At 42.0% G+C, this 24,143-nt stretch overlaps 1 long non-coding RNA gene across 1 annotated transcript; it reads right to left on the bottom strand.

Moving 5' to 3' along the window:
- Positions 1-1,381: 1,381 nt before the first annotated feature.
- On the bottom strand, positions 1,382-19,705 carry LOC132685770 (uncharacterized). The gene is made up of 5 exons (XR_009613320.3): positions 19,609-19,705; positions 11,889-11,942; positions 7,408-7,453; positions 3,841-4,204; positions 1,382-1,656 (listed from the first exon to the last, which is right to left on the bottom strand). It is a non-coding gene; the product is annotated as an uncharacterized LOC132685770 (long non-coding RNA).
- Between the last annotated feature and the right edge of the window lie 4,438 nt (positions 19,706-24,143).

Genomic DNA, 24,143 nt, shown 5'->3' on the forward strand with positions numbered 1-24,143 from the left:
ATTGCAAGGGTGGATCGCTCAAGAATGGGATTAGTGCCCTTATAAGAAGAGGAAGAGACACCTGAGCTTCCTTTTTCTACCATGTGAGGACCCTGCAAGAAGGCAGCTACCTACAAGCCAGGAAGAGGATATTCCCGGATGGAAATTTGAGGCTCTTAATGAGGAGTTGTTCTCATAAAGGTTCAGTTACACGAGGTAACGAGAGATCTACTATCTCTAAGGAGTTACTCTACAACATTGCGCTTGTCGTGGGCAATACCGTAGTGTGCACTTAAACATCTGTGATGTGCATAGATCTCATGTTAAGTATTTTTATCATAGTGATTAAAAAAAAAATGTCTAGCTGCATGTTGGAGTCCTAACTGCTCATCGAAGATGAAACATATCTACAAATGAGCTTATTTTTTTTTTTAATTTCCTCTCCTCCCAATATTTCTCTCCCTGGATGTCCTGTCTGCCTGGATGGCATCACACGTTATCTGACAGTCCTCCTTGGCTCCCCTCATGTATGTCCCCCAGTTGACAGGTCATCAGGTTCTGCTCATCCCACTCTAAAATGCATCTTGGATCCATTGTGTCCTCCACCATCCACGGCTACCGTCTTATTTCACATACTTATGTCCTCTTCCCCCTGTGCTCTGGAACCAGACTGTTCCTGCTGTTCCATTGACGTGGGCGATGCCTCCTTCTGCCTTCCTAGTCACCATCCCCCCACACTGTTCCTTGTCTCTGAGCCTCTCTCTGGTGGCCTAACCCGCAGACTAGTCCTTTTTAGCAGGACCCCTTTGAAAGTTGGTTTAGGCCAGCTCTCTTCTGAAGGGTCCACACCTCGTGCCCAGAACGCACACCCTCTCACCTCATTGTTGGTGTAAGTGCACCTGACTCCCAGCACAGCCACCACTCTTTCCTCTGTCTCTAAGCAGGCATCCCTTTCATCTTTAGTCTTCCTTAGGTAAAAATCAGACCCTCAGTCTTCAGGGGAAACATGCCGAGCTCTCCAAGGGGTGCCCATGAAGTCCCTACTCTCACTAGGGCTTAACAGGGAAAGAAAGTAGCCCTATTCATCCCCTGAGGCTGGTAGGGGTCAGGCAGCAGGAATTGTATAGCAAAGTGAAACTCTCTCTAAAGAATCGTCTCTCCAGGATGCTTTTACTTCAGGTTACTTATTAGAAAGGGTAGTGTGAGCAGTAAAGAGAGCGTTGTAATGAAAATTAAATCCCTAAGGTGGGAAATGTTCTGCCAGTTATTGTTTGTTGGTTATAAAGAAATATATTGAATACTGCCTAAGCATCGTATTTCTTGGTGTCCAGTGACAAAACAACATCATTGAACTCTATTTTTCAACCAGCATATGTGAGCATTTCTGTGTTCCAAAAATTGGTCAGCCGACAGAAACCTTTTTATTCATTCATTGATTCACTGATTCACTGATTCATCGATTCATCCTTCCACTCATTCATTTAAAAATGTTTGCTGACCTCTTTCCGTGTGGCAGGCATGAGATTACCAAGTGGGATTCTGTCCATGTCATGGAGACCTTCTCGGTGGTAGGTAGCCATTTTATGGGGATTCAGAGAAGGAAGCACTCAATTCTTTTTGAGACGGTTGTAAAGAATTTCATGAAGAAAGGAAGATTTGAAATCCTTATGTCGTTACCTGAAAAACAAAACCAAAGAAGCCTCTTTTGATTCTAATTATTGCCGACTCTTCCTTCAAAGCTAATAACATTGACGGCATACTCTTCACTTGCTTACCACCAGTTCATTCCCTAACTCACTGCAATTAGGTTTCTGTTCCATATCTTCGGTGATACTAACAAAGGTCAGCAGGGTCCTCCTAATCACTGAGTCCAAGGGGCTTTTAATCATCATCTCCTTCCTTGACCTTCCTGTGATATTTGACACTATTGATCATTCCCTTCTTGAAAGTCTCTCCTTTGACTGCCATGACAGAATTTTCTCTCTCTGGGTTTTCTCCTCAGATTCCTCAGTATCTTTTAGTTTCCTCAGCTGGGTCCTCTTATCCTTCCCATCCTATGAATGTTGGTGGTATCCAGGGTTCTGTGCTTGGTCAGCTTTTTCCTCACTTTATACTCAGCCATTGTCATAGCTTCAACTAACATCGATATAATGATGTCTCTTCTATCTAAATGTCTAGCCCACATTGTCTTATTTCCAGGCCAACGCAACCAACTGCCTCTTGGAAATCATGACATCCCTTGCGAGCACAGTTGACGTTTGAACGATGTTGGTGTTGGGGGTGCTGACGCCCCACACAGTCAAAAATTTGGATATAACCTTTGACTCCCCCAAAACCTAGCTACTAACAGCCTATGGTTGACCAGAAATATATTTTCAGTACTGCACTGTACTTGAAAAAAACCTGCCTATAAGTGGACCCGTGCAGTTCAAATCCATGTTGTTCAAGGGTCAGCTGTATCTTATGATAAATACATCCCAAATAGAGCACGACTCTGTCTTTATCCTTAAACATGCTCTTTTTCCTAAGATCCCTTTTCACTGGATCATATCAGTCACTCAAAACAAATCCTGTGAGTCATCTTGGAAACTCTCTTCTCTTTCTCTCTATAAACCCAATCAGTCACCCAGTCTAGCAAATTCTACTCAACATTTTTTCCATCCAATTACTTTCTCCGTCCTCATTGAAACTCTTTCAGCTCAGGCTCTCATCATTTCCTGAATTTCTTACCTCTCGTCCTGCACTCCTCTTGGTTAGAGTAGTTGTTCTAAAAACACCTACCTCATCACCCTGATTTGTTCCTTAAACACCCTCAAGTGTTAGTATTTTCAAGGTAAATTCCGGGGGGTGCCTGGGTGGCTCAGTCAGTATAGCTTCCGATTCTTTGGCTCAGGTCACGGTCTCATGGTTTGTGAGTTCCAGCCCTGCATGGGGCTCTGCTTTGACAGAGAGGAGCCTGCTTGGGATTCTCTTCTTCCCTCTCTCTCTGCTCCTCCCCCACTCGTGTGTACAAGCTCTCTCTCTCAAAATAAATAAATAAATTAAAAAAAAAACATATAAAGCCCCCAATCCTCAATATAGCATGCAAGGCTTTCCATGACATGGCCCTGTTTCCTTCTCTGTCTATCTTGGTACACTATACTCTTGCAATGTTTTTAAAAGTCTCTCAATTTATATTAACTTATCATGCTGTTTCATAAATAAGCATTTTTTTTCTCCCACTGTCCTCTGTGCTCAGAATTACTTTCTTCAAGCATTATATCATATTGTCAGCCTGATGAGAGACTATACCATTTCTTGGGCTCTGTTTCCAAAGACATCTCATTTTAGAGTAATCTCTGGCCCTCTACCAGGCAGAAATGAGCACAGAATCCTTGTGTCTCCCTGCTCTCCTGTGCTCCCCTCCGTGCAGACTTCTTTTCTGTCATAAACCATTTGACTTTACTCATTTATGGTGAACTATCTCTATCAATATAGTAGGTACAACAATTGTTCCTTAAAGATGTCCCTGGAGCCCATGCCTGTGTCCCATTATGTGACCCTGGGGAATCAAGGGTGTGGACGGAATTAAGGTTGTTAGTCCGCCGATCTTAAGGAGATTAGCCTGGATTATGCAAGTGGACCCAATGCAATCACAAGGGTTCCTAAAAGGAGACAATGGGAGAAGAAAACTTGGAGGAGAGAATGTGATGGCAGAGAGAAGGATGGAGTGGGGCAAAAGGTAAGACCTAAGGGCACATTGCTGGCTTGTGACGGAAGGGGCCACGCCCCAACAAATGCAGTCAGCCTCCAGAATCTGGAAAAGGCAAGGAAACCGATTCTCCCCTAGAGCCTCCAGAGGGAACACAGCCCCACCCTCACCTCGGTTTTAGCCTGCTGAGAACCATTTCATTTGTCTGGTCTCCAGAGCTCTGGAATAACTTTGTGTTTTCTGAAGCCACTGAGTTTGTGGTCATTGGTTCCGAGCGGCAATGGAAAAGGATCACGGGCAGTGCGATGCAAGCTCTTTGAAGGTGGCTCCTTTGTGTCTGGTGCCTGGCACACAATTAATATTTAATATTTCTGTATTGAGCAGCTAAGCCTGAACCACGGTTACTGAGGGAATTCCAAGAGTTGCTTTCCATCTGTGCCTCTGCAAAGCTTTGATGCATAAAACTCCAATTATGTTACAACTAGTTATAACATAATGGAGCTGTGCGGTGTCCTCGGAAGGTCTGCCTTTGCCCTGCAGGAAATGGGGGGAAATGGAAGGTTAACAACGAAGGCAGAACAGCCTGGTGTGGAGACACAGCCTGAGATGCAATCGTCCCTCAGGTTATAGGTCTCAACTCTGTTTCAGGAAGTAAGACACACGCGTACGAAAAGCAAATGAGCACAGGAGCGCACAGACAGTGCAGGATGATTTAATCCTGAGGTGGTCACAGCAGATATGAGAGGGGCACGTGGGATATGAAGGGGGCTGTCCCAGCCTCACTGGGGCCACGCGTGGAAAGGGAGGGAAGAGTATTGTGCTGGAGACACGCAGACCTGTGGGTACGGACGGACTCATGAACGGTGTGGCGGATGGATGTTCATGGGAAAGGAAAGCCAGACGTACATCCCACGGATGTGCCTTTGGAAGAGGAAACAGTGGGGCGCCTGGGTGGCTCAGTCGGTTCGGCCGCTGACTCTTGGTTTGGGCTCAGGTCATGATCTCGCGGTCCGTGAGTTTGAGTCCCCCATCGGGCTCCATGCTGCCTGCGCGGAGCCTGCTTGGGATTCTCTCTCTCCCTCTCTCTGTTTTTCTCTCTGCCCCTCCCCTGCTCATCACCCCCCCCCCAAATAAATAAATAAAGCTTTAAAAAAAAAGAAAAGGAAAAGGAAAAGAAAGCAGGCTGGAACATCCTGAATTAAGTCATCGCAGACACCCTGCTTGCTTATGGTTGTGTCTAAATTTTGTATCAGGTGTGAACCTGGAGAGAAGTGCCCGCAGGCGTTGTCCCTTTGGTGTCTCCCCTTCACCCCGACGGTTCTCTCAAAGGGCGACAGGGTTCCTCATTTTTCCTCCCAAGGGCCACCTTATCAGTCTGCAGACTGCTGGCCCTCTGGGGAGCATGTGATAGGGGACACGCACGCCTCCTCCGTTCCGGCCGCCACACCAGGGCTCGACAGGCCGCTGGAGCTTAGCGTCCTCTCCCCAACCCCCCTGCCGGCACACCTTGGGGGTGGCCTTGTGGGTGCTGGGCAGTGTGGGCGTGTCTCTCGCTATTGGCATCTCCAAAGCGGAGTGAAGGAAAGAGGGATCCCCTGCGGGACTGAGGCAGGTGGAGAAGCGGGGCGGAGCCGTCTCCTCCCCTGCGCAGGGATGACCTAGGACCAGCCCTGGCGCCAAGTCCTGCAGGGTCCGAGGTGGCAAGCCGCTGCCTCTGCTACATCTGGGGACGCAAAAGAGAGGTGCGCTGCACGGTGGCCCCGCTGGTAGGAGCCAAGGATTTAGGAGTGGTTTTCATAAATGAGATATCTGTCATGGGTGGGGTAAAGCAGGGACAAGTGGCTGGAGCCCTTTAATTCTGGCCCAAAGAACTCCCTGGAAGGTTAGCGGGACCTGGGGAGAGTCCCTGAGTGGTGGGGCAGGGTGTGGGGGCTTCGGGGGACTTTGCCTGTTCCCCAGGGTGCAGTCCAGGGCCCTTGGGGCGGGCTCTGCCACAACCTCTCAGCTGCTGTAGGAGAAAGAAGGTGACCCCAATACACCTGTCGGGACCTAGAAAAACCCAGAGCCATATGACCGCTGTTACAGTTGAGTAAAATCATCTGCCCTGCCTTCTCCTCCTCTGTGCTCATGCCCCACACCCTCAAAGTGGATCAGAAGACTCAAAAATATGGGGAAGAGGTTCTGAGGAGAGAGAGAGAGCGAGGAAGTGGGTCACACTTCTCTACTCGAAGACTGGCCTTATTTAAATCCTAGCCGAGTCCAGGAGTACTGAGTGTGTGTGTAACCTGAGGTGGATGAGCTTCTAATGTTCAAATCAAGGCTGTATTCGGCAACTTAAAGTCACCATAGAACCGAGAGCGTCCGCGATGCTGATGTTCACTTGATGTGACCATCTTACACAGCGGGAGGAAATGAACCCACCAGCCAAGGTTTTCCCCCAGGGGTGAGAGAGGACTGTGCCCTAGTGAACAGATACAAAAACAAGTCTCTGGGACAAAGTAACACACAGGACCATCCCCCCCTTGTGTCTGATTGTTTTGCTTTGGTTGCAAAAGTCTTTGTTAACTCTTTGGTGATTTTGCAGTGTGGTTTCTTTTCAAGCCTCAGGGAGGAGTCTGGCTTCAAAGAGAGCCAGGGGGCCTCACCTTGAATGGTTACTTAATGGAAACTTTGTAACTCAGGTGTAAATGGGGGAGACCCCACCCCACATGCCTACAGGCCCTTCACTCCCCATCAGGAGAGTCCAGTGGGAAGCCATCAGAATCTGCCAAGTTCCTCGTGGATGGGACCCGTCACGGTTGGAATGCTATGACATCAAGGTCTACTGTTCCAGAGCCTGGAACCTGACCATGTGCTGAATGCCAGAGCAAATCCTTCAGTTATCACAATTCATGAAAAACCAGGATGATCATTAAAAATGATCCTCTCAGAGTTATCTTGTCTGGATGATTCTGGTGTTTAAATACTCTGAAACATCATCCTCTACCGAACAAACTTTTCCATTCATTCAACAAACATAATTGTTTCTTCCGTGTTGGGCCCTAACTGGTTGAGTACTGCTGTTTAACGGTGGGAAAGAGAGAGAGAGAGAGAGAGAGAGAGAGAGAGAGAGAGGGAGAGAGATTTCCTGTTTTCACCAGGGTTATAGTTAATAAAATAGGCTCCCATTAAACCAATATGCTACAGGACCTACAAATTTTGGTAAGTGCTAAGAAGGGAAGAACAGAGTCCTTAGAAATAATGGCAATAAGGAACACATTTTGATCAACATAAAATCCTTGTTATAGCTAAAATCAGTCTTGGGCTCTGCAGGTGGATTTGTAAATTGTTTCAATCACTTTGGAAAGCAGTTTGGGCCATTTGTATCAAGAACGTAAAAAAAAAAAAATTCTCAGATGCTTTAACTTAATGATTCACTTGTAGAAATTTATCCTAAGAAAATGATTCAAGGTGGGAGTACATGAGCCAACATATTCACCGCACTGTTGGATACCTGAAAATGACCCAACTTTATAATAAAAGGGAAATGGTTACCTAAATGAGGGTAAATTCATACGATGGGAAATTATGCAGTCTTTTACAAAGCATACTCATGTTCTATAAAATTGATACAGCATTCTACATATATAGAGTATAATTTCAAGTATAGAAACAATAAATAGGGAAATAAACCATTGATTAATCAGCTTATTGTGTGCCTGGCTCAGGAACTATAACAAATAATAGATGAGTTTTACCTTCTCTATACTTCTCTGCATTTTCTACAAGGAAGATGTATTCTTTCTATAAGGAGGAAAAAAAGAACATCATAAAACGGAAAAAAAAAACCCCATGTATTGAAAAGTAACTGAAAGGCAATAACTATAAATAAACCAGGAACATCTCTAGATGAGATAATTAATCCATGTTTTTATTTCATTTAAAAATATTCCTGTTGTTTCCTAACTTTGTAAAATGAATGTGCACTGTTTTGGGACACATAGTCAACAATGTCTCCCCAAATAATAGATTTCAGTCAAATAGACTCAAAATGCCAATTCTGACTCTGAACACCCACGTCTGTGCATTTGGACAAGCCGAATTTGCACATTTGTAAAACAGATGTAACATAGGGTCTTGAAGTTTGTGTTATTTTCTTGGGTGGTGAGATACAATTAGAAAACTTGCATAAGAGGTACCTGAGTGGCTCAGTCGGTTCAGTGGCCGACTTTTGATTACGGCTCAAGTCGTGATCCCATGGTTTATGAGATCGAGCCCTGCGTCGGGCTTTGAGCTGACAGCGTGGAGCGGGCTTGGGATTCTCTCTCTCTCTCCCTCTCTCTCTCTGCACTTGCCTCCCTTTCACTCAAAATAAATAAACTTAAAAAAAGAAAACCTGCGTAAAATTGACTACTACGACCCACCGTGGGGTGCATCCTTCGTAAATCCTTCCTTCTTGTCCCTCCTCTCGCCCCCTGCTTCCTCCTGCTCCATCAGCTTTTTCTCATTGGAGGCAAAATTATGGTTGTTCAGGAACGCCTGGTTACATTTCAAACAATGACACAAAAGCTAATGCGCTTATCGGAGTTTCATGGGTACCAGAATGAAATCGATCCGTTAAAAACTTGGCAGGATTTATAAGCCCATGATTATCTAACTTTAACATTGTTAATGACCATGCAGTGATAGAATTCCAATTTTAATATTTTGTGGAAGTGGAAAGCTACTGAATCTTTGTAAATGTGTCCAGTCACTATCTCAACTGACATACAAAGAATATTTCATTCCTGTTGACAAAGGTGATAGAATCCGGAAGCACGTTCCTTTCCAGCCCCTTCTATCTTGGGAAGGTACCCACTCTTGCACTCTTTGTGATGAGCCAGCCATAGTGCAGAAAAGAGAAATTATTATAGTAGAGCCATAGAAACCAGTGACTTCCTAAATTTTAAAGCAGACCCACAATTATGCTCAGTGGTTAAACCACTCTTTCCCCTAAAGAGTCATTGTACACTCAGCTTAAATATTAGCTCACTTTCTATAATGGCAGTGCTCTTAAAAAGATTTTATGTAAGTGCACTCGGGAAGCCAGTTATTTAATGTTATCCTATGGTGAATTCTTTATTAAAATAAATACTTGTTACCAAATTTACCTTTTCTTATATGGGGTTTTGTTTAATGAGCCGTATCCACATTGATCCCAGCTGAGTGAAAAGACATTATTTCATAGGCCAGCAGAAGTTTCCAGAAAGGTACTTTCTTCCGTGTAGGCTTCTCAGTCTCTCCTTTTCTCTCTCTCCACCATCCACTGCTGGCCCCTGAGTACTGATAGTTTGGGCTGGGAGGTTGGCACAGGTCTAGTAATTGACGGACAGTTTACATGGGTCTAAGCAGCCCAGAACTGTCCAGATGCTGTTGCCAGATGCTGGTAAGAGACACTATTTTCAAAGGGAACAGGCGCCTATTTTAAAAGGGCGGCTGGGGGGGTTCAGTCGGTTAAGCATCCGACTGTGGCCCAGGTCATGGCTTTGCGGTTCGTGGGTTCCAGCCCCACGTCCGACTCTGTGCCGACAGCTCAGAGCCTGGAGCCTGCTTCGGATTCTGTGTCTCCCTCTCCCTCTCTCTCTGCCCCTCCCCTGTTCACGCTCTGTTTCTGTCTCTCAAAAATAAAGAAACGTTAACAAAAAATAAAAATAAAAGGGAACAAAGTTGGGCATCTGTGAGCTCAGGGAGTCAGCTCCACAGTGTGGGGAAGGAGGGGAAAGGTGTGGCGAGGGGAGCTGAAATTCTCCCAGGGCAGGGCTGCTGGCAGCTTGAGCTCGCCCTTCACTGCCTGCTGACTTTTCACAGCCGTTGTTTCTGAGAAGTAGGAAGTCATGAATTTCTATATGATACAGTGATATACTGGTAAATGTTAAATGACCTTCTGGAAAGGTATTTGGGATTGGGAGTGAAGGAAGCTCTTCACTGTAGCATTTGCTGATTCTTTCTACCATCCCTGACTTCAAGGTACCCGTGAGAAGTCGTTCAATGGGGAGCAGCAAGAGACAGAGTTCAGCTCTTAACCAGCTGCTTAACATCACACCCCCCTTTTCTTGCTTGGACCATGTTGAATGTATTGGGGTCTTCTCTCAAACTTCTACCTGTTCTTTTTAAGCTCTTTTTCTTTCCTTTTCCTTTCCCTTTCTTTCCCTTTCCTTTCCTTTCCTTTCCTTTCCTTTCCTTTCCTCTCCTCTGTTCCCTTCCCTTCCCTTCCCTTCCCTTCCCTTCCCTTCCCTCCTCTCCCCTCCCCTCCCTTCTCTTCCCCTCCCCTCTCCTCTCCTCTCCTCTTTTTCTTTTCTTTTCTTTTCTTTTCTTTTCTTTTCTTTTCTTTTCTTTCTTTTCTCTCTTTCTTCCCCTTCCTCTCTTTCCTTTTTTCTCCTATTTCCAGGTAGCTGGAGAATCATCTACAGATGTCTCTCCAGTACCAGCAAGGTTATTTGCCAAACTGTTGAATTCGTGCAATTTTTTTTGTTTCAGCACACTTTCTTTTCCTAAAATGGTGAGTTGGCATACTTCTATTTTCTGTTTGGTTTTCTGTTGTCATATTTTGTGTTGTTTTTGTGTTGTAGTTTTAGTTTCTGTTTTTGTCTGTTGATCGAGACTTTCTTGGTGGTACGTGTTCTCACTTCCTAAGTGATGTTAGGACCAAGTCATTATTTTTCGACTCCCTTCCATAATGTGCCAATGTCTTTTTTAGTATTTTGATCTTCGTTCTAGATACTCTCATATACAATCATGTAAACCATCGGTATTTGTTAGGCACAGTATTGGGTACCATGAAAACTATGACCAGTGATGACATGACAGCTCTGGCCTGAAATTTAATTGACAAAAAAGGAATAATAGACACTAAAAAGTAGAGAACTTTATAGGACTGTATATAAATAGTGTTAAATTCCATAGTAGGTCACAGAGATCTAAAACCAACACTCCTCAGAAATGTTTTGGTTGGCTTACACTCTGCTTTACAAATTTTGGCCAGTTACATGGGAATTTTACATAAAAATTAGATATTATAATTCAGCAGAAAGAACCAGGTGATTGGGGGACCCGAGGCACACCCTGAGGTAAGGTGGCAATACTTTGAGCCCATAACTCCCCCCCCCAACCCCATTGGTCTTTTCCTGTAAACTCATCTTGTCCCCCTATGTCGGCTACAACCCTCCCTTTCCAAGGTAGGAATTTATGCGCTTCTTTTTTATTTTTATTTTTTAAATTTTTAAAAATGTTAATTATTTAATTTTGAGAGAGACAGAGACAGAGCGTGAACAGGGGAGGGGCAGAGAGAGGGAGACACAGAATCCGAAACAGGCTCCAGGCTCTGAGCTATCAGCCCAGAGCCCGACGCGGGGCTCAAACTCACAAGCCATGAGATCGTGACCTGAGCCGAAGTCGGACGTTCTGCCGACTGAGCCACCCAGGCACCCCAGGATTTACGTGGTTCTTATCCAACATTCGGGTGACTTAGCATGAAACCAAATCTTCTGCTCTGATGGTTTAGGATTTGTACCATGATCCTAGGAACCTGGTCTCTTGTGTATCTCTTCAGGCCAGTCTCTTCTTCACCATACCCTCATTGTTCTGGTGACCTCTGAAAGCCAGACTCTGGTGGGGTGCAGGGAGGGATAACTTACCAACACAGTCGGGGATATTGCCTGTTGCTGTTTTCTGATCATCGGCTGGGCTGGGGGCCCTACTATTTCTAGTCCAACCGCCTGATGAACGACTGCTTGTTGGAACCATCACCAAAAGCATCCTTCTGAATTCTACTTTCTGCCGCGTATTAGAGGACACAAGTTTTCCATCATGAATGGCTCCCACCCACTCACATATCTGCTGAACCTCGGTGAGTACCTTTGACTGCAGGCCCTTTTCCGGTCTATACCATCCTACGTCAGATAACCTGCTAGTTCTGACCATCTCATGAAAGAGCAAAAGTAAGCTGAACGGGGTTGAACATGGCTTGGGTGGTAGCAAGTTTTGGCCAGTTTCGTTGGGGCAAGGTTGTGAAGGGATACCAACCACTTCTCAAGAAAAATATTAACTATGATTCTGTCGACCTTCTTCACTACATAAGATGACATGTGGAGATGCCTTAATGCTGAAAAGTGATTTTTCAACATAAAGCATTATCATAGTTCCTTTTTAGCAAAGCTTTTGTATTCATCTCATAAAATGCTTCCCTTTCTGCATCCCTTACCCTTTGCCGTTGAATTCACGATCTCTGATACATGTTCATCATTCTCTATTCCAGCTATTGCCAATGGGAATTGAGAAAGGAAAGAGAAAAAGAAAATCTTACTGCATCCAGTATATATTATAATGAATATTCATCTCAAAATATACCAATATGCTACATACAGCCCCCTTCTTACTTCTCCTATCCTTTCCCCTTTTCTTTTTTTCTCTTTCTTCTCTTCATTTTTATACTTTGCATTCTCTTTCGGCTTATCTCTGTCTCCCTCCTTTTCCTTGACTTCCGATTTTTGTTTTCTACAAAGATAGCTAAAACAAGAACATCATCACATCAGATTCTATGTAGTGGCACTTGGGCATCAGGACTGTTGACAGCTATGTGGTTCTTTGAGAAATCCCCACTGGTGTGGGGGTGCGTTCAGCACATTTATTTGTTTGAAGAAGTACACAGAGTAGCGTAATGTCCTATTTATTTATTTATTTTAACATTTATTTTTGAGAGACAGAGCGCACAAGTCGGGGAGGGGCAGAGAGAGAGGGACACACGGAATCGGAAGCAGGCTCCAGGCTCTGAGCTGTCAGCACAGAGTCCGATGTGGGGCTCAAACTCACGAACCACGAGATCAGGACCTGAGCTAAAGTCGGAGGCTTAACCGACTGAGCCACCCAGGTGCCCCAATGTACTCTTTGTTTATGCTAAATTACCATTTAGCGTAAGACAATGCATTATCATCAATACATGTAAATAATTTCATAAGTGCAAAACTGTTCCGATCCTTGTACAGGGCTAGTACCTTGTTCATTTACAGAAAATCAGCCTTTTGCCATTAACTTTTTGGCCTACAAACTTTCATTGTGATGTCTGTATTTGGGAAAGGTCATAGTGGGACTAGTCATTGCACAGGAAGAAGTGTATACGAAATGGATCAGGTGGAATTAATGTCCTTGGAAGAAGGTGATGGAGAATCTTATCAGCACTGCGCCCTATTTAATATTCTTGCTCAATGGACCCCTCAGGATCAGATATATGGTAGCAAAGGGAGGAGAAGTCAGAATGACAAGAATGATTTGTGAATTGAAGCAGCCAACTAAAGGGATGATGGGCATGTTCAACCAAGTAATGTCGAAGAATAGTACGTTCTCCATTTTGTGGAATATAACTCAACAAAGAACTCAGTGAAGTAAAAAGTCAGCTCTAGACATTTGGAAATAATCATACCAATAATTATACGAGCTCATAATTTTATATTACTTTACACCTTTCAAATACATCCTTGCCTTGTTTTCTTTCAGCAAACATTTTCAGTAAGATGACCTTTGATCTCATTCTTACACGTGCAGAAACAGGCCTGCAGAGGATAAGTGTTTGACCCAGCTAATGAATGCTGGAGTGGAGAAGAAAATCCACTGGCTCTATGCATTTCTAGGCTGCTCCCCTGGCTGTGTTAATAAATAATCAAGACTTGGGGCGCCTGGGTGGCGCAGCCGGTTAAGCGTCCGACTTCAGCCAGGTCACGATCTCGTGGTCCGTGAGTTCGAGCCCCGCGTCAGGCTCTGGGCTGATGGCTCGGAGCCTGGAGCCTGTTTCCGATTCTGTGTCTCCCCTTCTCTCTCTGTACCCCCCCCCCCCCCCCGCCGTTCATGCTCTGTCTCTCTCTGTCCCAAAAAAAAAAAAAAATAATCAAGACTAATTGATCACTGAAATCTAACATGTTAAGAGAATAGGATAAGTAAAGTAATTATATAATACTATGGTACGTACGACTACAAAATACATAACAATTATATAATATTATGTGGAAAGTATATTAGCCCTCTCACATCATTTATCTGCTGAATCCTATTGAAGCCTATAGCTTGGACCATTTGAGGCTGAAATTGAAAAGATGCTGCGAGGCCCAGGTTGCCTCTGAGGATAATGGAAGATAGACTGGGTGATCTGTTAAATGTGACTGGTTCAAGTCTAGAGGATTCAAATGGCTCTTGTTGTATTCATTAGAAACAGGTTTGCTTAACAGTCTCCAGAGCTCCCCGAGAATGGAGCTGACATTTGCAAACGACAGGCTTAGGAACTGTCTTCCCTCCACAAGTCCCCTTTTCTATTGTTCCTTTTCCTTTGAGCTTTCCTTCTGGATGTTGGTAAATCTCGAGGAAATGCACTTGTGTTTTCTGTTGTCACATCTCATCAGTGCTCTGCAAGGGGGGTTGGCGGGAGATGAGGGAGAACCAGGAAGAAGGAGAGAACGCCCTGGGCTGAAGTGGCAGGGGCATGTAGATGAATGCCAGCATTGCCCGAGCAGTCACATTTTATTACAACCCAATTATGGGATGCGATTCCTGGAAAATGGCAAAAGAGGGACAGAAAAAAAAAAAGAAAAAAGAAAGTGACCATGCATAATTTATTCCTAATAGGCTCACTTATTCAAATGGCAAGGGCACCTACCACTCAGTTGTTTATCTCTTGCAATAAATACATACATAGTTACTGACTATACTCACCAGCCTAGGTAGGAAAGAGAGGTGTGTATGTGTCTATATTAATTTTTACATCTCCATCCAAATCTTTCGTCCTGTATCATCTTTGTTCTATTGTAAATCTTCAAATTTAACTAGGTCCCTGGGCAACGAACTCTCCCAGAATGCTTCAGTCCAGAAAGGCAATCCCAGATCTTAGCACATCAAATTAGGAATAAAGTCAGATATCTGTCAATGACCAGACTCACTCTGGTGAGCATTTAAAAATATATATTCCTGGGAATCACTCTTCTGAAATTCTGATTTTCTGTGTCTGGGATGGGAGATGATACACAGCCAAGTTTGGAACCATGAACTGGTAAATACAATTCATTATTTTAATAGGCTTATAAGGTGATAATTGCAGCTTTCTGCAGGATTCAGTTTTGGACAAAAAGTGAGGTATAAACCACACACACACACACACACACACACACACATATGTGTATATATATGTGTATATATGTGTGTGTGTGTGTGTGTGTGTGTGTGTGTGTAAATGTTTCAATATACAGTAGAAGGGGAAACGGGAAAGGAATAGATATAATTTTATATAAGTACTGAGAAACTCTATCAAAAGTGATTGAGATGTTGTTCCTGCCTTTCATATGCTCTCAGTCTGCTGAGGAAAAAAGCAGATAAACAGTAATTGCTATATGATACTGAAAGTGTTGGAATTTGTGTACACACGAGCAACAAACTAAAGGAGCAGAGAAGAGAGAGAAGCAGGCTTAGCCTGGGTGGCAGAGGGGCAGGATGTCACCAGGGACGTGATGCTTCTACTGGATGAACAAGGATGTGAGGAGTTTAGTTAGATCAAGGTGGAATCACATTCCAAAAAGAAGGAAAAACACATGGAAAGATACAGACTTTTGAAGTCCATGGCAGTATTTATAATCTGCATTATGTATGTAATTATATATATATATGATATATATATATATATCATATATATAGATTATAATACTATAATACTTCCATACACATGTAATTATTACATATATATTTCATATGTATACATATATGTATACATATACACACATGCATGCATGTATATGTATGTGCACACACATATACATAGATTATATGATACTATCACGTATATGTAATTATTACATACATATTATACATATATACATATACACATGTATTACATATATATTGTGTGTATATTACATATATAGTACACATATATTACACATATATATGATAGTATTATAATCTGCACAAAAGCCAGTTTATTCATGGCATAGTGTTTGAAAACAAACCAAAACAGAACACATAGTTTGACAACAAAAAATAATTTTAAAAAAATAATTCAAATTTCATTGCATATCCTGAAAATTTTCATGTGATTCAAACCTAGGGAAATCCATGTTTATAGTTCTTATATTACCTTTCTATTCCTTTCCTGCATGAGTCACTACTGGCAACTAAGATCTTCTTGCCTGCTCCAATCCCCTACCCTCTGCCTTTACCCAAACTCTTCACCCTTGTTGACTTTTGTTTCACCATCATTCTTCAAGCTTTCTAGACTTTAACTGTTTATTCTCTAAACTCTGCATTAAAAAAGAGATAAACATTAAAGCAGCAATCTTACTTCTACTTCAAAACAGGATAGAATAATGGGGACTATATTTACCTTCCCGTATAAAACAACTGAAATGGATGAAACGTATGAACCAATTGTTTTCAAACACTCGACATCGGGTAAACAAATGGAGTTACCTATGATTGCCTCATGGTACTGTATGGAAAGAGTTCCTGCATCATGGCACAGGAAAGGAAAACCAAAATTGAAGACAGGTGAACTCTCTGAGAGGAGGAGACATGGTTAAAAGACAAGGAAGATGAAGGTAGTTACAGTTCACAGGGCAGAATATCAGAGAGAGACAGAGCTGTACAGATAGAGAACTCCAGAGATCTGCAGAGGGTAACCCTTAAGTATTCACCTGAGTCCTGATCAACATATGTGTGTGAGGAAACTATGGCAGGCTGGGAAAAGCATCACCTAAAAGAAGTGCCTGGAGTGACATGGGTTAAGGAAGTATTCCTGATCTCATTAACAAGACTAGAAAGCCACATGTTTCATGAAGCATTGGTAGAATACACAGAGAAATATCGCCTCGATAGTACAATATAATCATTGCTAGATTAATCACAATCTAGGACTGCTTAGCAAGTCTTAGAAACAAGACCTCAAAATATTTAATTTCTTCCAAGTAATGTAACTAAATTTCAGAGCAAAGATTGAGAATATTTATAGGATGGGGCACCTGGGTGGCTCAGTCGGTTAAGCACCTGACTTCAACTCAGGTCATGATCTTGCAGTTCGTGAATTCAAGCCCCACGTCGGGCTCTGTGCTGATAACTCAGAGCCTGGAGTCTGCTTAGGATTCTGTGTCCCCCTCTCTCTCTGCTCTTCCCCTGCTCATGCTCTCTCCCTTCTTCAAAAATAAGTAGACATTAAAAAAATTAAAAAATACATTTATAGGAAAACAAAAATATCCAGCACCAACAAATATAAAGTACATGATGTATGGCATCTGATCAAAAATCACTAGGCATGTGAAAAAGGAAGATACAATCCATAGTAGGGAGAAGAATTAATCAAAACAAGTGCAGAACTGACACAAATGTTAAAATTAGTAGAAAAGTATACCGAAACAATTATTGTAACTGCATTCTTTATATTCAAAATATTAAGTAGAAACATAGAGGATATTTTTAAAAGCCCAGATCAATCTCTGAGAACAGAAACTGTAATGGCTGAGGTTATTTATAGATACTGGAAAGGATTAACAATAGATCAGACACTGTAGAAGAAAATATTAATGAATGTAACAATGTTGCAGTGAAAACTTTCTGAAATTAAGCACAGAAAAAGACCCAAATATACAATTAAAAGAACATTAGTGAACTTTGGAAAGGCCATAGAGACCTAATATATACCTATATAGAGTTTTTGGGGAGGGGATGGAGAAGAAAACTATTTGAAGAAATAATGGCCCCCCATTTTTCAGTGTTGATGATACACGTAATCCCATAGATCAAAGAAATTTAATGAACCCTAAACAGAAAAGATGTGAAGAAAATTTTACCCAAACACAACAATTTGCTCAAACCAATGATAAAAACAAATCATAAAAGCATCCAGAGACAAAAGCTCATTGCATACAAAGAGTCAATGATAAATGTGATAGCAAATTTTTTTTGAGTGTGTCAGAAACAATGCAATCAAGAAGACAGTGAAGCAATACCTTTAAAGTACTAAAATAAAATAAAAAAAGATGTCACTCCAGAATCCTACATTTAAAAAAATATCTTTTCAATTCAAAGACAAAATAAAGACTTTTTCAGTCACTGGTTGAAAGTGTTCATTATCAGCACACTCAACCATACAGAATATTAAAGAAAGTCCTTGAGGAAAATAAAAAGGATACCAGATAAAAATTTGAATCTTGACAAAGAAATAAAGAAGGTAAGAAGAGATACAACATGGGTAAATTCATAAGGATTTTCTTGTTGTTTAAATCTGTAAATAATAAGCATTTAAACAAAAATAATAGTCTTGTGTAGGGGGTTATAACATATGTAAAAATGAAAGGTATGGCAATAATAGCATAAAGGATGGAAGGGAAGAAATTGAAGTATACTACTGTGAGGCTCATATATTATACGTTATATGTGAAACAGTATTTAGTCACTTGTAAGTAGGCTATAATGAGTTGATGATACATACTACAAACCCCAAAGTATCCTCTAGAATAATAAGGCAGAGATTTATAATTTAAAAGCCAACAAAGGTGAAATAATAGCATTAAAAAAACAGTCAATTAATCTGAAAGAAGGCAGAAAAAGAGGAGAAAGAAATAGTCTTCTATAGAAATAAGTTTAATACTAACCTGATCAATAATCACATTAAATATAAATGGACTAGAGACTCTCAAATGAAAGTCAGAGACTGTGAGATTGTATCAAAAACAAGGACTAATAAGAGCACATTCATTATAAAAACACAATAGATTTAAAGTGAGTGAATGGGAAAATATACACCATGCCAACACGAATCAAAAGAAAGCTGGAATGGATATATTAATATCAGTCAATGGATTTCAGAACAAAAAGTCACCAGGTATAAAAAATGTTAATTCACAATGATAAATAAGTCAACTTATCAAGAAAACATAACAGTTCTAAATATTTATGCACCCAATTGCAAGACTTCAAAATATATGAAGCAAAAACTAACAAAATCTGGGGCGCCTGGGTGGCTCAATCGGCTAAGCGTCCGACTTCGGCTCAGGTCACGATCTCACTGTCCGTGGGTTCGAGCCCCGCGTCGGGCTCTGTGCTGACGGCTCAGAGCCTGGACCCTGTTTCAGATTCTGTGTCTCCCTCTCTCTGACCCTCCCCTGTTCATGCTCTGTCTCTCTCTGTCTCAAAAATAAATAAACGTTAAAAAAAAAATTAAAAAAAAAACTAACAAAATCTAAGGAGTAATAGAAAAATCCACAATTATAAACAAAGATTACAATACTTTTTTATCAAATAATTAATAGAACAAGTAAATCAAAAACCAATAAAGATATAAAATAGTGAAAAAACATGGTCTTATACCTTCACAAAAGTCATCTTTATAGAATACTTCACCCAACAACAATAGAATATGCATTATTTTAAAATGCACAGGGAATACCAAGAGTGACCATAATTGATACTCAAAGCCTCAATAAATCTGAAAATATTCAAATCATAAAAAGTGTGTAATAATTAGGGGTAAACATGACAAAAGATAATAGATCTTTACACTGAAAACTACAAAATATCACTGAAAGAAATTTTTAAAAACCTGAGTAAATGGAGAGATATGACATACTTTTTTGGTTGGAAAATTCAGTGCTCTTCTGATAAAAATCTCAGTAGTCATTTAGCAGAACTTGACAAGCAAATGCTAAATTTTGCTTAGAAATATAAAAGACCAGTACTAAACAAAGCAATTTAGAAAAAGAATAAAGTTGGAGGAAGATCACTACCTGATCTTCATTATATGAGAAATTACTGTAAACTCTCAATAACCAGGACAGTATTGTATTGACACATAATAGACACATAGAATAAGAACAGAATAGAAAGTCCTAAAGTCAATCCAAACATATATAGGCAACTGATTATCAAAAATATATGAAGGTAATTCAATATATACCTACCATCACCAGCTGGCAGAGAGCATGTATGAGCTGTCTATGGACGTCAGCCCTCATAGAGGTACCAGCATGGCAGAAGAAGGTGAAAAAATAACATAGCACAAAGAAGAATTCTGAAATTTTTATTTCATTTTACATATATCTCCTATTGTGATGCAATAACTGTTACGTCCTGAGCTACTTAGTTCCAAAGGCAGAATTTTGAGAGACTGTAGAAAGGACGCATTCTCTCATCTAATATTTACTGAACAAGTCTGGTAAAGCACATTTGTAGGTGCTGTGAGAACAAAAGAATGAATGTGACACATGTTCTTGTCTGCAGAGGTTGCGTGTTGTTAGGGGAGGACAAATCCAATCGTCTACATCATGCAGACCCACAGTAAGGACTTTAACAGAGGTATAAAAAATGTGCCACCAGAGAACAGGGTGTGGGGTGGGTATTGGTGTCATCAGTCCTGTTCTTTAGCTCCTCCCCTGAGTCATCCCAGGTCTCTGCAGCTGGGACCATTGCTGTCCCAGCTGGGGGGCCCAGACCTTCTCAGTTTAGCAGTCAATCCTAAAAGGAGAAAGGATTGGTGTATAACACCTGCTGCACTTCTATCCAATTGGCCTGAGAATTGTCATGAATTTGTTGGCTCCCATGAAAAAAGAAACCCACGTAGATTTTAAGATGGTGAATTTTCAATGAAGCCAAAGGCCTTGTATCTTTGGAGATCAGATTGGCTTGGAGCGTCAGGGGAATGACAAAGCCATCCACTGCTTCCCTTCCACTTTCTATGTTTGTTGACCTACCATAATGGTAGGTATGCACAGGAGATTGGGCAGCGGGAGAAGGAAGATCAGAGTATGTCTTCCTCCTTCACTGGGCTCCTTAGGGGCAGCTACCTGTGTAGGTTCTGGTTCCTTTTTTCCTTCACTTCTTCATTAGAAACTAGTCTCTTCTTCTAAGCCTCTTCATTTGCACTGTCTGCGATAAGTTCTGTTTTGTTGTGGCCCTGCCTTCCACAGTCTCACACATCTAGAACTACTCGGGGTAGCTAAGACACCCAAATTCCCCAAGATAGAAAGTTCTAAGATAAAATGTCTCAAGCAACATGGAAACGTTTAAGAAGAAGAGTTGATTGTCAAAATCAACGCAAAGATGGAAAAGGTAAAAATAACATGAAGATCTGAAAATAAAGCAATGAGGTAAGAGAACAGTAGTGACAAGTGAGTGAAAAAAGCCCCTGGGAGCTAAGAAGAATGTTAGAGAATTAAGGAGACAGACCCTGTGGGTAGTAGCTGTGCCACTAATGAAAAAATCTCAGAGATGAAGACGTTAATGCCCACTCTATGCCACAGACTACACTGGAACCTGGGGCTTCAGTGACAATAAGGACACACAGAGGCTGTCTCTGTCCTTTTAAAGATAACATAGTTGTAGGGGCGCCTGGATGGCTGGGTCGGTTGGGCGTCCAGCTTTGGCTCAGGTCATGATCTCGCAGTTGGCGGGCTCAAGCCCCGTGTCGGGCTCTGTGCTGATAGCTCAGAACCTGGAGCCTGCTTCAGATGCTGTGTCTCCTCTTCTGTCTTTCCCTCCCGTGCTCATGTTCTGTCGCACTCTGTCTCTCAATAATAAATAAACATTAAAAAAAAAGATAACATCGTTGTGGAAGAAGCAGGTTGAAGTAAATAAACAAGCAAATGAATATATGAGGGTATTTTAGATACTGATGGGTTTATGAATGAAAACATTGGAGAAAGTAAATGGACACACATTGCATGGTCAGGGCTGATAGCCCAGAGATGATATGTACAATAAGAAGGGCCAAAGGGAAGAGTGTTAAGGAAGAAGCAGCAGCCATGAAAAGGCACTCCTCACCTCCCCCTTCCCCCCACCAAAGTGAGATGGACTTTGATTTGCTGAAGGCACAGAAAGGAGACTGCTATAGCCAGAATGTAGTGAGAATAGGAGAGGGGAAAAAAGTGATCTGGAAAGATAAAGGGGAACTAAATCTTTCAAGATCTTTTGGACCAGAGTAGAGGTTTTGGACCGTATTCTAAGTGCTGGGTACTTTCAGCAGGATGATGTAATTTGATGTACTATTTGCTGGGTGTGAATGAAGTCTTGGTAAAAAAGGTAGACTGAACAGGAGGTGGACCCTGTTGTTGGGACCAGGTGATTGTGGCTACATCAAGTGTGAAAAAAAAGACGGACACGTTGTGGTTGTAGAGCCAGTGGGATTTGCACAAGTGGAGCTGGGGGTGATGTGAGGGCAAGAGAAGAATCAGGGGCTCTGAGAACCTTCTCTTCAGTGACCCTGACAAATTTCCATCTGGCTTTGATTAAATGTGTTCAATGCCTGGCTTCTCACGACTTGTGAGGCAGTCTATTCAGCCCATTGGAAGGCAGCTCTGGTGGTCATAGTGTCCTCTGTATGAAATTTTGAATTTAAATACATAATTAACTTAACCTCAACAGCTTTTTAATGTTTAGTTATTTATTTCTATAAACTGTTACCGCTACTTAATTTTAGTTTCTCCGAAGGTGCCTCAAAGTCTCCACACAATGCTTTAAAGAACCACATTAAGTCCCAGGGCAGTGGGTTAGACCACGTCTATACTTGTCCTCTTCCCAGTGTGGTACCAGTGAGGGGACTTTGACATTTTCACCATGATGGTCTCCTTTGACCCTATCTGTGAGCCTTGTAATGGCTTCTTCTGCAACAGGGAAGAGGTGATTGAAGAAGTTTCTCTTTTATATTCCACAAACTTCAAATAATCACCGAGGGACTATTTTTTTGCATTATGTGAGGAGGTGATGTGTAAAGGAAAGTACAGAAGCATAATATAAAACTAACAATCAAAATAATATTTTTCAAAGTTATTATGAAATCTGAGATGTGTTTGTTTTGTGTACAGGAAAAAAATTGTATATTTTACCCGATGATTGGAGAAATATGTGATTTTATGATTGTTCTAGTAAAGCAGATTGTAGCAAAGCTATAATGCAAGCAGTAATGAGAATTTACGTTTATGTTGTGACTTTCACCACAACATGCTTGTAGAAAACTGTGTATTAAGTCTAAAGCATTGGGTAATGCGAAGTCAAGATATGTGTTATATGTGCTCCCCCAAATTCACATGTTGAAATCCTAACCCCCAGTGTGATGGTAGTAGGAGGTAAGGGCTTTGGGAAGGGTGAATCCCTCATGAATGGGATCTCTTTATGCAAGAGACCCCAGCAAGCTCCCTTGCCGATTCTGCCTTGTGAAGACTCTATGAGAAAATGGCCGTCTCTGAACCAGGAAGTGGGCTCTCCCCAGAGGCTGAATCTGCGTACATCTGGATTTCGGACTTCCTGGCCTGCAGACTGTGAGAAATAACTTTTTGTCCCTTGTAAGTCACTCAGGGCATGGTATTTTGTTCTAGCAACCCAAGCAGATTGAGAATGTGCACAGAAGCGAGATCACCAAACAGCTAATTCCTTCACCGAGATAGGGAGCTTCGCCCAGGGTAAAGTGGAGGGACTCAAGCTGAACAATGGACCCGATGTCGCTCTGCTGCCTGCTTACTAAAAGTCAGCCAGCTTGCTTTGCATAATCCGTTTTCTAAGGAGGGTAGGAAATAAGTGATGCAAACTCATGCAGGGGCTTATTTAATGTGCTCAATGAAACCAGAGTATTATTCATAGACATTTCATGGATGGGCATACATCTGGGGAGAGGGAATAAAACGGCTCAAATGAGCGGCTTGAGTAAATTGAAATAAACTGGAAACAAGGAGGCTTCAGACAGGGCAATGGAGTCTCAGGCAAGCAAAGGCGAACGGCACCGTTTGGCTTGTGTGGTTCTGGTTCTTGCACTCAGGTAGAAATGAGAAGTGCAAGCAAGGCATTGCACATAAAAAGCACTTTATTTTACCAGGGGCCGAGATTATAATGTAGATTGTGGCTATAGGAGCAAAAAGAGCAGTGGGTTGAGAGACACCATTGATCCTGTGGTTTTGGCTTGTTTAAACGGCCCTTTCAAATCATGGCGGTCACAGGGTCTATTGTGTGACATTTGCTTACGTATCGCAGCTCCACCAAGAATGGACAGAGGAGTTAGTTACGCCTAAACCTGACTCCGGTGTCTTGTGACGAAAATTCACCCTCTGGGCTCAACTCCTCTCAGGAAATGGAGTCTAAGGCTAGTTTTCCTGACTCTCCTCAAACTCTATTGATTCTGTACAGAATTAGAAAGCAGAATCTAATAAGACTCTCTATTGGATAGTTTGTCTAATATTGAACCATTGCTTCATCAGAACAACGCCCCCCCTCCCCCAATGCAGCTTCCTCATTTTTGTTGGCCAGTAGCCAGTTTGGTTTTTATCTTAATGAAGTTGGAGCTATGTTGGTTGCTCTTTCTCAGCTGTGCTTGGAGGGGCTTTGTTCACATCACGTCTCTCATTTCCTCCTGCTTGATGGTCATGTACCCGCACTTTTGCCTTTGCACGTACTGATGGATTCTGCCAGTTCAGAAACATCAGGCAAAAACCTCCTTCCCAGCTGAACACCA

Source organism: Panthera onca, chromosome F1 (genome assembly GCF_046562875.1).
Source record: "Panthera onca isolate mPanOnc1 chromosome F1, mPanOnc1 haplotype 2, whole genome shotgun sequence".
Lineage (NCBI taxonomy): Eukaryota > Metazoa > Chordata > Mammalia > Carnivora > Felidae > Panthera > Panthera onca.